This window comes from Lissotriton helveticus, chromosome 1_2 (assembly GCF_964261635.1).
Source record: "Lissotriton helveticus chromosome 1_2, aLisHel1.1, whole genome shotgun sequence".
Lineage (NCBI taxonomy): Eukaryota > Metazoa > Chordata > Amphibia > Caudata > Salamandridae > Lissotriton > Lissotriton helveticus.
In genome coordinates, this window is record NC_136058.1 from 445,877,822 (window position 1) to 445,893,141 (window position 15,320).

Sequence of the window (15,320 nt, forward strand, 5' to 3'; positions counted from 1 at the left end):
TGTTGTGCTTCTTTGAGTCCCCCGTCCCACCGGTGCTGGCTCTGAGGTGTGGCCCTTTACTGCACTCCGTGCCGTGAATCTTTCTTGCACCGACTTTTGGAGTTGGATTGCCTTAACAGCGGTGTCTGTCCGCCGCGCATGCGCAGTTCATCCATCAGGCCTCTTTAACCCTCGCTCCACAGCGAGAGGCAGTGTCTGTCCGCCGCGCATGCGCAGTAATCAAGGCCTCTTTAACCCGCGCTATGGGAAGCAGTGTCTGTCCTCGGCGCATGCGCAGTTGTCCATGAACAGCCCCTTCTCCCCGCGCTCATGGTTCAGTCCCGGGGTTACACAAAGACCTTACAAAGCTCAACACGACCCCAGCAGGGAGCCCAGGACCCACAGCAGGGAGCCCAGCACCCACAGCAGGGAGCACAGCACCCACATTAAACCCCAGGTGAGGCCAAGAGATACAAAGACTGTCTGGAGCTGGAGGGTCTCACACCTGCTGTCACGGCATTCATTTGTTGCTGTTGTTGTTGTTGCATCGATCGATGATTATTTTGTCTCAACAATGCTCATTGGCCCTCACTGCTGGAGTTGGGTCACTCTTTTCAAGGCCTCAGCAAACGGTGACATTTGTTTCACCTGAAAAGTCTGTGATGAGAAGATCAGCTTGAATCCCGTTTTTGTCTTTCACCAGAGGAAGGGGGGGGGGGCAGCCCCGCCAATCGAAAGTGAAAGAACGCACTCCCAGGCAGCACCGACTGCGCCTCAGGTAAACAAGCATTGGCAACGCACTCCCAGGCAGCACCGACTGCGCCTCAGGTAAACAAGCATTGGTAACGCACTCCCAGCCAGCACCGACTGCGCCTCAGGTAAACAAGCATTGGCAACGCACTCCCAGGCAGCACCGACTGCGCCTCAGGTAAACAAGCATTGGTAACGCACTCCCAGCCAGCACCGACTGCGCCTCAGGTAAACAAGCATTGGTAACGCACTCCCAGGCAGCACCGACTGCGCCTCAGGTAAACAAGCATTGGCAACGCACTCCCAGGAAGCACCGACTGCGCCTCAGGTAAACAAGCATTGGCAACGCACTCCCAGCAGCACCGACTGCGCCTCAGGTAAACAAGCATTGGCAACGCACTCCCAGGCAGCACCGACTGCGCCTCAGGTAAACAAGCATTGGTAACGCACTCCCAGCCAGCACCGACTGCGCCTCAGGTAAACAAGCATTGGCAACGCACTCCCAGGCAGCACCGACTGCGCCTCAGGTAAACAAGCATTGGTAACGCACTCCCAGCCAGCACCGACTGCGCCTCAGGTAAACAAGCATTGGCAACGCACTCCCAGGCAGCACCGACTGCGCCTCAGGTAAACAAGCATTGGTAACGCACTCCCAGGCAGCACCGACTGCGCCTCAGGTAAACAAGCATTGGTAACGCACTCCCAGGCAGCACCGACTGCGCCTCAGGTAAACAAGCATTGGTAACGCACTCCCAGGCAGCACCGACTGCGCCTCAGGTAAACAAGCATTGGTAACGCACTCCCAGGCAGCACCGACTGCGCCTCAGGTAAACAAGCATTGGTAACGCACTCCCAGCCAGCACCGACTGCGCCTCAGGTAAACAAGCATTGGCAACGCACTCCCAGGCAGCACCGACTGCGCCTCAGGTAAACAAGCATTGGTAACGCACTCCCAGGCAGCACCGACTGCGCCTCAGGTAAACAAGCATTGGCAACGCACTCCCAGGCAGCACCGACTGCGCCTCAGGTAAACAAGCATTGGCAACGCACTCCCAGGCAGCACCGACCGCGCCTCAGGTAAACAAGCATTGGCAACGCACTCCCAGCAGCACCGACTGCGCCTCAGGTAAACAAGCATTGGTAACGCACTCCCAGGCAGCACCGACTGCGCCTCAGGTAAACAAGCATTGGTAACGCACTCCCAGCCAGCACCGACTGCGCCTCAGGTAAACAAGCATTGGCAACGCACTCCCAGGCAGCACCGACTGCGCCTCAGGTAAACAAGCATTGGCAACGCACTCCCAGGAAGCACCGACCGCGCCTCAGGTAAACAAGCATTGGCAACGCACTCCCAGGCAGCACCAACCGCGCCTCAGGTAAACAAGCATTGGTAACGCACTCCCAGGCAGCACCGACTGCGCCTCAGGTAAACAAGCATTGGCAACGCACTCCCAGGCAGCACCGACTGCGCCTCAGGTAAACAAGCATTGGCAACGCACTCCCAGGCAGCACCGACCGCGCCTCAGGTAAACAAGCATTGGCAACGCACTCCCAGCAGCACCGACTGCGCCTCAGGTAAACAAGCATTGGCAACGCACTCCCAGCAGCACCGACTGCGCCTCAGGTAAACAAGCATTGGCAACGCACTCCCAGGCAGCACCGACCGCGCCTCAGGTAAACAAGCATTGGCAACGCACGCCCAGGCAGCACCGACTGCGCCTCAGGTAAACAAGCATTGGCAACGCACTCCCAGGCAGCACAGACTGCGCCTCATTGCACCTGGGCCTGCACAGCATCATCTGATGAGGCTAAAACTCCCCCAAATATGTCTCAACCTCGCTAGGGCCTCAGTAACCAGGCAGCGGCAGCCAATGTCCATCAGGTAAACAAGCATTGGCATCGCCAGTAGGTCTCGCCTCTGGGGCCTTATAAGTGTTTAGTTATCAAGCACAATATCCTTGGTGCAACAACATCAACTGTTGCATGGCTAAACACTTATAAGGTCCCAGAGGCGAGACCTATTGGCTATGCCAATGCTGGTTATCATTGGTTCCTGTTTGTGGCTTTTAGAGATGCATGCTCCTGTGTCGTCCTCGTGTCAAACTACTTCTGCCTTTTGTTGATCTAGATCACGGGTACTCATGAACATTTTCTCGGGGGCCGCAAAAGTTTGATCTGTGGTGTGACCGAGGGCCGCACTGATGCCAGCGGGGTGTAAAGTCGGGGTAGGGAAACAAAGCATGGATATCTAGTGGCTGCCTTTAAGAATGAAGGTGTTCCTAAAGTTAAAGGCCTAGTTACTTCCTTTTCCTAATTGCAATTAACCTGTAAATAAGTGTTTGCTGTATTTGTACGTTTCTTGTTCATGTTAGTTCTGAGTCGAGTAAACGGCAGCCCTGTGCTGCTGCTGCCGAGGGGTCCGCAAGTAAAGACCTGGAGGGCCTTATGCGGCCCCCGGGCCGTACTTTGAGTATCACTGATCTAGATCCTCCCAGCGACCGCCCCAGCTACATGTGTATTTCAATGTTCTTCAAAAAGGCGTCGCAGTTGAGCCGGGGCCGCTGTATCTGCTTTGCTCTCGGTGGTCCCATGGGAGTAAAAGCTGCTCATTCTGCTAATTCTTCCCTAACTTTCCAGACGTGTCAGAGCAGACATGCTCGTCAAGTCTTCAAGGAAGTGTGAGTGTGACGAGGCTGGTGTATTTATTCACCGCTTAACTAATCAGTCTCCTGTCCCTCCGGCCTCACGTAAGTCACAAATTGCACATTTGCTATTTTAAGGATTGTAATAACATCACTTTTGTATATTTAAGTCCATACAGATACTGAAAACAGCAAACCGCAAGTACAAAAATGAAAAGTACAGGGGGCACGAGCCCTAAACAAAACAAAAAATAGGTTTAGAGGGGCAGGGTTTGCTAATTAGTATAGGCAGTGTTCAGTAATGTCACAGAGAGGGACATTGCAAATCTATTATGCCTCTCTGTAATGGTAATGAACCGTGATTCACGTAATATAAGCACGCACATGAGCAGCGTATACCCTCATGTACATGAATAAAGAAGGCTTAAATGTATTTTGGTACAACAATGTGGGAGAGTTTTAATGAAACGTGGGGGAACATGTTAACATTAACTTTTATTGGGCAGAGCAAGTTTCCAGTGGGAGAAAGCTAAAATATTGTAATGCATGATATAGAATGAATATAGTCCTCTCTGAAGCTGACTTGCATATCTATGTACTTTTTTTACTGCATTGCACAGATATTCTATGCAGTAGTCTATTATTATTTTTCTTTTGCATGATAACTGTGCATTACAGTTAGCTTATAGATGCCACTTCTTCAGCTATTCACTAATGGTGAGCATTTTTATTTTGTTGCCCGTAAATATTCTCTATCTCAGTGCGACCATGATAGTTGGCAGCCCACAAGCGATTCATTTGATGTTTACTAAATACCAGGCAGTTGGGGTATACCTGCTACCTGCTACCAAATGGGTGTTTGGGCACACAACAAACTGGAACAAGCATTTGCAATGGAATTGGTCTCACATTTACGCAAGTTTGAGCTATTGGCATTGTAAATGACAATGCCTTTTATTTATGTTTTGGGTTTCAAAACATAAATAAAATGCTTTGTCATTTACAATCCCAATAGCTTAAACTCGTGTAAATGCGCTACCAGTTGCATTGCAAATGCTTGTTATCTTCAGTCTCATGGTCTTTTTAGTAACATTAGAAAACTTAAATTTGAAGCTTTTGTGTGGGCACTTATGGCCTAGGGCGCTGTACACACAACCATAAATTTTGCATAGTGTATTTTCCAGTCAACAAATAAACATGTGTATGACATAAATGCCTCAGTGGCCGCTTACTTCCTTGAAGTACTATTGTCCTTATAGTAAAGTCCCCAATTTAATTAGATTCAAATGGCATTAGATTTATGGAATTCCCCCTTCCCACCCCACAACAGAAGCAATCCTATGGATTAACTAGATACCTGTGTGTGTGGTTTGATTGCCACAGTTGTCCTTGAGGACTCCGGTTCTGGTGTGCATTACTGGGTCAATGGTGAAGATGGACATATACTGTTTGGAGAAGTTATGTCCAGTGGTCCTTTTAGCAGCGGCTATAAACCACTCGCGCCTCTTTGTCCCATGCTCCACAGGCATCCCACTGATTTTCCATGGAAGATTAAATCTGCCTCTGTAAGTGTATCCTGCCCCTGGGAAGCCCGGGGATCTATTCAAAGCCAATGGCCTGTTACATTAAACCACGCAAGCTACCGGTGCAGAACCCACAGATGGCCGCCATGGTGTGTGCATCTGCGGCGCGGCGGCCGTGCTCTCAGGGCTTCTACGCACATGGTTTCTTGGCCGCCGGTGTAATATTACTGTAGCAGCATGGCCGCAGGCCACGGCTCTCATTCAGTCCATTTTTTTCGTAAATGTATTGTTTGGGTGAGGGGTTAAGTTTCACTTAATTTCCAACAGGAAGAGGACTTTTCTGAAGATGCGCCACTGAAAAATCTGTTAACGTTATTCATTGCATAGGAAATTAAGGTGGTGGACATGGTGGTGGTGGATGCGGTGGTGGTGGACAAGGTGGTGGTGGTGGACGTGGTGGTGGACATGGTGGTGGTGGTAAACTTGGTGGTGGTGGATGTGGTGGTGGTGGATATGCTGGTGGTGGGGGTGGTGGTGGACATTTTGGTGGACATGGTGGTGGTAGACGTGGTGGTGGTGGATGTGGTGGTGATTGACAAGGTGGTGATGGACGCGGTGGTGTTGGACACAGTGGTGGTGGACGTGGTGGTGGTGGACGTGGTGGTGGTGGATATGGGGGTGGACATGGTGGACGTGGTGGACATGGTGGTGGACGTGGATGTGGTTGTGGTGGTGGAGGACGTGGTGGTGGTGGACGTGGTGGTGGAGGACGTGGTGGTGGTAGACGTGGTGGTGGCCTCATGAATGTGGTGGTAGTGGTGGACATGGTGGTGGTGGACATGGTGGTGGTGGACATGGTGGTGGTGGACGTGGTGGTGATGGACGAGATGGTGGTGGACGTGGTAGTAGTGGACGTGGTGGTGGTGGACGTGGTAGTGGTGGACGTGGTGGTGGTAGTGGATGTGGTGGTAGTGGATGTGGTGGTAGTGGATGTGATGTTGGTGGACGTGGTGGTGGTGGATGTGGTGGTGGTGGTAGTGGTGGTGGACGTAGTGGTGGTGGGTGTGGTGCTGGTGGACGTTGTGGAGGTGGGTGGATGTGGTGGTGGTGCACGAGGTGGTGGTGGTGGACATGGTGGTGGTGGATGTGGTGGTGGTGATGGACGTGGTGATGGATGCGGTGGTGGTGGATGTGGTGGTGGTGGACGGGGTGGTGGATGTGGTGTTGGTGGATGTGGTGGTGGTGGACCTGGTGATGGTGGTGGATGTGGTAGTGGTGGACGTGGTGATGGTGGTGAACATGGTGGTGGTGGGCGTGGTGGTGGTGGACGTGGTAGATGTGGTGGACGTGGTGGACATGGTGGTGGTGGACGTGGTAGTGGTGGATGTGTTGGTGGTGGACGTGGTGGTGGAGGTGGATGTGGTGGTGGACATGGTGGTGGTGGACGTAGTGGTGGTGGTGGCTATGGTGGTGGTGGATGTAGTGATGGACGTGGTGGTGGTGGACATGGTGGTTTTGGACATGGTGGTGATGGACGTGGTGGTGATGGATGTGGTGGTGGTGGTGGATGTGGTGATGGTGGTGGTGGATGTGATGGTGGTCGGTGTGGTGATGGTGGACGTGGTGGTGGAGGTGGGTGTGGTGGACATGGTGGTGGACGTAGTAGTGGTGGACATGATGGTGGTGGACGTGGTGGTGGTGGGCGTGGTGGTGGTGGTAAATGGGGCCTTGTCTGAACCCTTTGCAGTTACTAGAGGAACACATCAGGGCTGCCCCCACCCCCTCTCCTATTTGTTCTCTATATAGAGCCCTTTGCGCAGAGATTAAGAGAGGATGATAACATCAAACCCTTCATCTATGGAGAGTGGGAAAAGAGGGTGGCCCTTTATGCGGACGATGTCATGATAATGACCTTTGACATCAGAACCGCGTTCCCTGCAGCTATTAAGTTAGCTTTGGAATTCGGGGAAGTGTCAGGGTACGAGGTAAATGCCTCAAAGACTGAGGTTATGCTCTGGAACGACGATGCGAGAGGCTTTAATGAACATCTTAGTGAAAGCCTGCGATATTTAGGGCTAAACATCGTTAAAGATATCACTCAGATTCTCCCTTGAATTTTGCAGTAATGGCAAAAGAGTGTCGTAAGCGAATCTGGTAAAGATGACAATTCTACCAAAGATTTCCTTTTTATTTAACACAATCCCACTTTTTTTTAGCCTTCTTTGCTGGCTAAGTTGCAGGGAGAAATCTCTTAATTTCTTTGGAAAAATAAAAATCCAAGGATAGCTTGGAAAAAAATCAGGCGCCGCAGGGAGAAGGGTGGGCTGGCGGGCCCAGATCTACAGATATATGCGTGGGCATTTCAGCTATCGCACTGTTAATTTCGATTTATATAGCGTGTGACGCACTAGCACTCCCGCTAAGAGAGGCTGGAATATCTGTCTGGGGAGACTTGTTCTGTGAAGGGACCTTGCTTCCTTGGGAATATCTATTAAACAAGGTGGGGCCCAACCTGTCCAGATTTAAATAGCTACAAATATCGAGTTGGGCTCATGCTGCTACCACCCATCCCGCATGCCGAACAAACTTGCCACTAGGAGGAGGCTGTGAACTCGAATCTCTTCTGGTAGATAAACCACCAGGAAAAAAAGAGATCTCTGTGTGGTATAACTTAATACTAGAGGAGATCGATGGCAACTTCCGCCTTCCAGAGCTATTGTGGGGAGAATCAATGCCCGGCTTGAATGTGAAAGATCTTTGGCCAACCTCCTGTAGGGTACTTTGGGACTTAGTTAAACCAGCCTGGCTCCGCAGGAACCATCTTTTCACTCTACATAGGGCATATTATTCCCCACAGAGGTTGTCCAAGTTTTCTCTGGGGGGCCCTGTGGCTTGTGCAAGGTGTGGTCTAAAGGAGGTCCCGTATACCCATATGTTCTTCGACTGCCCCCAGCTGGCGACTTTTTGGGGTTTAATTCGCAGTAAACCCTCATCTTCTCTGGGCTCTAATGTAGTGATCAATCTCTGTATGGTTATCTTTGGAGTTGAGGACCAGATTCGAAGTCCAGCAAAGAACTTACTGTTCTACTCCATCCTGGCTGCCCGCAGAGAAATCTGCAAACATTGGAAGGATGCATCCCCTCCTACATTCCACGAGTGGTGTAATTCAATCCTTCAGATCTCGAAATTAGATCTCGCCAGGGCTGGGAAGAAAGACAAAAGAGCTTTTTGGCATCTGTTGGACTGGTCACATTGAACCTGGTTTTTTTTTCCCAGGTCCGATGATTACACAGCCATGGTTTAACCACTCTACAATGCCCGACTATTTGTCGGCATTAGCTATGATAGTAACCGGCTTAATGGTGTCATCTGTCATTTGGGCAACATGTTGGTTTGTCGGGCGTGAGCCAGTTGTTGTTGAAGGGAAACTGTCACCACCTTCCTATTGTCTTCCCTGCCAGTTTCGACTGAGGCAGCACGACTGTACTCTATGCACCCCACTACCTTTTTAGGTCTCGCCCTGCGATTGCAGGCCAAAGGCCTGCTGTCGCAGAGCGAGTCTTTTGTAATTGTTCCAGGCTTTTTTGCTTTCAAGGACTAGGCAGAGCGGACAAGAGGCTGTTACGCACACGCAACCTGCCGGAATCGGATCAGGTCGCGCGCATGAACAGGCGCTCCGATACCGGCAGGCTCTTCACAACACATGCACAACACAGATACAGCCCAACCCCCCCACCGCGCATACACACACGCACACACAGAACCCCCGGCGCTTACACACACACATCTCCTACCTCATCTCAGCGTGTCTTCTCGCTCCCTTGCCCCTGCTCCTCTGGTCCGCGCGCCGGCTCCTCTGTGGTGCAGTTCCGTGCTTGTTCTAATTATCCGCGGGGTGGGGAGCGGAGCGGGGGGAGTTGCGGTTCAGGGTTCTCTCATCGTCGGGGCCTGCAGCGGCAGCAGCGTTAGGACCGGCTTTTCTCTGAGTCCGTGTAGGGCGGGACTCCGCAACCAGGCCCCGCCCCCGGTGCAGCGCCCGCCGGGGAAGAGGACGAACAACAGACTCCAGAGCGTGCGGACCAGCAAATAGCGGACCACAAGGGCTGGAGACACAGCTGCTTCACCACACCCGCGGCCAAAACAAGGAGCCGACCTCTGCCGGAGCCCAGAGAGGAGACCGCAGCCACCCGAGGTCTCAGCTGCCCAGAGACTGCTAGGTGAGGCTTAGCGACTACCCCTCCGACACTGCGATTTGAAACTAATGCTGTGTGTTTTGGGTTCGTGTTCCCTCGGGCTCTCTGCTGTGCGTGGAAGTTGCTTTGCTATGGCCTGCCCCGCCACCACTAGTTTAGTTTTAGTCAGTGTACGCGCATCACGTGGTTAAAGGCAGCAGTTGCTCCTTGGCATGAGCCGGTTGCTCTGGGAAATGTTTCAACCACGCCGTGACGCCGGGTTAATGGGTGCAAGTTATCAAGACAGTGAGCCGGGCTACTTGGGGACACGGAGAGAGTTCTTTGGACTGTGGATTCTGTGGATTCTGACGTAAGGTAAGGTAAGGCTGGACCGGCACAGTACGGTCAGAGTGGGCACTAATATGCCGGGAGTGACCGGGCAGAGTACCAAAGGAGCGGGCCGGGCAGAGCTGGCGATAGTACACCAGGACTGGTGATGACAGTCTGTCTGACTACTTTGAAAACAGAAAGCCAAAGAACGGCGACTCTGGTGTCCCCCAATTGGCAGAGAAGTTCGTGGCTGCAGGGGAATGAGGAAGTGCAGAGGGAGGGATGTCTGGGCCATTGTCAGGAGTTGGGTAAGCTGCAGTAGGCCCTGGTTCGAGCTCCCTGTCCCTAAGGTGTGCACAGAAACCGCAGTAGCTTCTGAGGTAATGGTTCATTACTAAAAAAACAAATACTGCCTCTTATGTGTGAAGGCACGCTGCATTAAGCCCCAGTGAAGACATTGTTAAGGCATTGTCATTTACACCACAACATCACTCGGGGACACTGTCGTACAGGCCTCAGCCTGGCCCGCTAGTGCGATGGGTTTGCCCTTCTGTGCACAAAGTCCTCAGACCCAAAGGAATAAGTTGGCATGGAAACTGGAATTCCAAAACATAGAATTTATTACATCTCATGAGATGATGCTAAAGTTCAGACAGTACCCTTCGGCACTATGAGAAGTAGCACAAAGGGCTACCGGACACATGGTTTATTTATACCCACACAGGGGCTCAAAAGAAGGCGGTACAAGGCACAAGAACACATTTTATGTCCATACAAGGCAATATGAAGAAGCAGAATCGATCAGTGGGAGGAGTTAACAGTCTTGGGGTCTCGGCTAACACATTCCAATCTAGGGCTAACCATTAGCAGATGTAGACCCTAACGGTCAGCGGCAAAACACAGAGATGCTGTTTTTGGACTGTTGCCGGGCAGATTCAAAGGCCATGAGCAGAGAGGTAGGACACCGCACATGGTCGACACGAGGTAATGCGTGGCAGACAAAATGGCTGCCGTGAATACAAAATGGATGCCGTCAAATGTCAAGATAACGGTCAAAACTCGATGTCTTTTGCTAACGCTCAACTCAATCGACGTTATAATACAACAACACGACCCACTTCACCTCTCCACCGACTCAATTCCAATAACTTTTATTTAATTATTAATTATTAAAAATATTAACAGCCATTATTATTGTTAATATTAATAAATCTAAGTCACGTAAGTACAACACATATTGCGTTATAAATGCTATAAGTGTCACATTTGCAAAAGTTATAACTATTGGCATTGTCATACACAATGCCAATAACTCAAACTTTAATGCTGCGAGACCTATTGCATTGTAAATGCTTGTTTCTGATGCCTGGCAGCTCGAAACCATGAACCTGAATGAGGACATAAAAAACAAGCATTTGCAATGCAATAGGTCTCGCATTTGCGAGAGTTTGAGATATTGGCACTGTAAATGACAATGCCTTTTATTTATGCGTTTGAAAACCTGCAAGCTGTGCCTAAACAAGCACTTTGTACTTGTAGTCCTTGCTTATGAGTAGCAAGGCTGGTAGTCTCCTTTACTGCAAGCTTTGCTTCTCGTAAGCAAGGACTATACGTCCAAAGTGTGTGTTTATGCACCACTTGTAGGTTTTCAAAACAAATGAATAAAAGGCAGTGTCATGTACAATGCCAATAGCTCCAACTCTCGCAAATGCGAGACCTATTGCATTGCAAATGCTTGTTGTATTTTCTACTGTTTTAACACTATTAATTCATAAATTCGCTGTTTTAACTTCTTTTTAAATTTTAACATCTTTTTAACTGTTATGAAACTTGATCAAATACATTTGCATTCTGGTTATATTTTATAATGTTTATTAATGTTTTTATTGCCAAAATCCAGTGATGTATGTATTATACTTTCTGCTTTTATGGTCTATAATGACCGAAATAAAGATTGGAAATGGTAATAAAAGTAGGTGAGTGTAAGCAGACTGCGAGACTTTGTTCAGTTTGCAACTTCATTGATAATGTTGCAACACAATGTGCAGCACAATGCCAACTAAGAAATCCCTTGAAATCCAAAAAGCTGCCACAGTGTTCACTGAGAAGTTACCAGCTAACCTGTTTTACAAACTGTTAATACATAAAGAATGCAGTTGAACAAATTCACACATGACAGGTGGATGGCTGAATGAGTTGGGCTTCAGTGATATATTATGTGCGTCAGTACACCAAAGAGGCAAGGAGGGTTTGGACATGCCGTATGCAGCGCGATCTACATTTGATCATTCCAAAAAGAGTATGCGTTGGCGCTCATGGAGACTTAGGTATTCCATCACCAGATAGTAGAGATTCCTTTAGGCAGAGGTAGCCAAAGACTGAATGGCAACACACAAAAGTTCCTTTTTTTTTTTTAACCATTTTTATTGATATCACAAGAGACAGTAAAATAAATACTTTTACAATTCATAGCATGATTATACCAAAGAAAAACACAAATATACATAAGCATAAAAAGAAACCAAACAGAGATATAAACACAAAGGTAAAAAAATAATAATAAAAAAAAAAATAATAATGAATAAATAAATAAACAATAACAAATCTACGTTTGAGTGAGCCTTAATTTAGTATCTGAGGGCAAGTATGTAAAAAGTTACTCTTCTCCGAATAGAATGTCCCATACTCCCTCTTTTTTCCTCAAATGGTTAGGGCCCCTTAGTCTTGCTAGTGCTATCTCCATAGTGTGTATTTCGTTTACCAGAGCCCACCACTCCATAAAATGCGGTGGATCTGGAGATATCCATGCCCTAGCTATAGTTAATCTATTGCAGGCATATAAAATAGAGTTCAAATCTTTATTTGGGCTATTTGTTTCCTGCAGATCTAATAATATCAAATGAGTTGAAAGGGGTGGTGATATAATATGTTTTCTATCTAATATTTCTACAATACCCTTCCAGAACTCTGATAACGCCGGACATGAGAAAAGCATATGGACAATATCAGCAGCTTCTAATTTACATTTGGGACAGCTGGTACGTTCATTTGAGTGATTATCTAGTACCCAACTTGAAATTCTTTGGGGAATGTAGTATAGTTGACAAATAGTTCTGTAAGACTGCAATCTCATACTAGAAGACTGTACTACACGGTTGAGTTGGGTAAAGGAAGTAGATATCTGCTTGGCAGTTATACTTAATCCTAACCAATCAGACCATTTGGATGCTAACTTAACACAATCATCTCCCTTTGCCAGGTTCAAAAGACAGTAGCTTTTACTGATAAGTGACTTAGTCCTATCTGAATATAAGCATTGTAAAATATCAGAGTGTCGGATTTCTTTAATGTTCATTCTCCGAACTAGGAAGTCTTGAATTTGCATGTATTTAAAATACATCCTATCATTCAAATGATATATTAATTTAAGTGATGAAAACCCTAACAAGCCATCAGGTCCGTAAAGATCTCCCAAAGTTTTAATACCATGGCTAGACCAAGCTGTCCCTTCCCCGTCTGAGAATATTTCAGGAAGTCCTGGGTTTCCCCATAGCCATAGTTCAGCATTAAAAAAAGGCGTTTTATCAAGAGTCATAATTTGCTTCCAGATTTGTACGATATGCTTAGCAGTCTTAAACTTGACTCGTTTGAAGTAATTTGGGTCATTAGTTCGAGCCAAAAATTGTTTACTATCGTGCCCTAACATGAAATAATGAAAAAATAGGGAGTTATCATTTCTCAGTAGGCTACGTATCCGATGAAAAAAAGAAGCAAAAAAGTATAATCTAAAGTCGGGGAACGTTAATCCCCCTTTTTCAATTGGGAGCTTAAGCAGATTTATTGCTCTCCGAGCCTTTTTATAGCCCCATATATAGCTGCTACAGACTCCATCGAGTTTTAAAAAAAAGAGGTTATTGGGGCGTAACGGAATCGATCTAAATAAATAAAGAAATTTGGGTGCTATTTTCATCTTTATTAAATTTATACGTCCAACCAAACTTAATGGTATCTTGTGCCAATTTTTTAAAGATTTAGCCACTTCTTTCAAAAGTGAATCATAGTTAAGGGCTATTATTTCTTCGATCTTTGCAGATATTTTAACACCTAGATACACTGCATTGGAGCAAAGACCAGGTACTAGCCCTGGTGGATTATAATTGGTGATAACCTGAGTTTTATTCATATTTAATTTGTATCCAGATACATTTCCGAATTGTTTTGCCTCTTCTGTTATGGCAGGTATAGCTTTAAATACATCAGTAGTAAAAATAGCGACATCGTCCGCGTATGCGGTAATTTTTAAGCTATTCCCCATGTGCTGAAATGGATTAATATCATCCTGTGCCAATAGTGCATTAAGAAATGGTTCCAATGACAGTGCGAACAGCAGGGGGGAGAGAGGACACCCCTGCCGTGTTCCTCTTCCAATTGGGAAACTGAGAGAGCTCCTTCCTGCATAACTAATCCTTGCCATTGGTTGATGATATAGCGACCAAATCCATCCAAGGTATCTACCCCCGATACCAAAGGCCTCCAGAACAGCCCACAAAAAATCCCACCCCACTCAATCAAAAGCTTTTTCAGCATCTAACATGATCATTCCGAGTGAGGTGGGATTAATTGATGCTACATCAAAAGCCGTGATGGCCATGTTAATATGGGCAGTAGTATCGCGTCCTGTGACAAATCCATGTTGTTGAGCATTGACCAATTCGGGCATGAGAGGTGCGAGTCGATTTGCCAATATTTTAGCAAAAGCCTTGGCGTCTGCATTTATCAAAGATATCGGTCTATACAACCCGCACTCATCTGCAGGTTTAAAAAAAAAAAAAAAATACTATCTTAGCTGTTCTCCAAGAAGGGGGAGCCCTCCCAGTTTCACCAATTGAATCTACAACCATTTTGAACAAAGGGAGTAATTCCTGTAAGCATGTTTTATATAGCTCCATAGGGAGCAGGTCTTCTCCAGCTGCCTTACCCGAGGGGAGAGATAAAAATGCAGTCTTAATCTCATCAAATGTAATCTCTGAGCTTAACAATCTAACAGCTTCCTTATCTTGTTGTACCTTCATATGGGAGTGGAGATATAGTAGTATATCATCCTTGGTAATAAGAGTTTCTGGAGTGTATAATTTACAATAATAATTAACAAACTGTTCTAGTATCTGATCTGGTTTGTTATAAGTGACCATATCGCTGCCTTTAATTATTTTAATGTTAGTCTTGGCTTTCTTATCGGCTACTTTATAGGCAAGGACCTTTCCAATTCTGTCCCCACTCTCGTACTGTGTCAAATGATACTTATGAAGTTTAAAACTACTTTTCTCCCTCAAAGTCTTCTTAGTATCTGATTGTAGTTTCACCAAATCCATTCTTAACTTATCAGTGTTAAGTTTCCCATCCATCAAGGCTGTTGCCAATTTCTGCTCAAGAGCTAAAATATTAGAAGTCATAAGTTTCATTTCATTCCTAGCCTCTGCATTCTTTTTAAATACATATTGTTGGGCGAGGCCCCTTATACTTGCTTTGCAAGTATCCCAAACAGTTATTATTGTGGCTGAGTTTAAATTGATGTCTATGAATTCCCTTATATGTTCTCTAAGTTGTAGGATAAATGTTTGGTCAAACATCAGTGATCTAGGATATGTAAATTGTCGTGCCTCTCGTTTTGTATTATAAATATTAAATTCCAGGATTATAGGGTTATGATCAGATGTTATCCTAGGGCACAGTTCTATCTTACATCCTTCCATAATTCTATCCGTGGCCCATACTAGATCAATTCGGGAACAGAGTCTATGAGGTGCTGAGTAATAAGTGAACCCTGAAATATTAGGGTGCATAGATCGCCATACATCCTTAAGCGGCTTATTTCCAATATCGCAGCCCTAACTTTACGCATGCGCGGAAATGTACCTTGCCTT

General features: G+C 47.0%; 1 protein-coding gene across 1 annotated transcript in view; it reads left to right on the forward strand.

Moving 5' to 3' along the window:
- Nucleotides 1-290: 290 nt before the first annotated feature.
- Nucleotides 291-15,320, forward strand: part of LOC144807694 (uncharacterized) — a 162,845-nt gene continuing 147,815 nt past the window's right edge. Inside the window, exon 1 of the mRNA XM_078673339.1 lies at nucleotides 291-436. The gene's annotated coding sequence lies outside the window, so the exon portion shown is untranslated. The remainder of the gene's footprint in view (nucleotides 437-15,320) is intronic.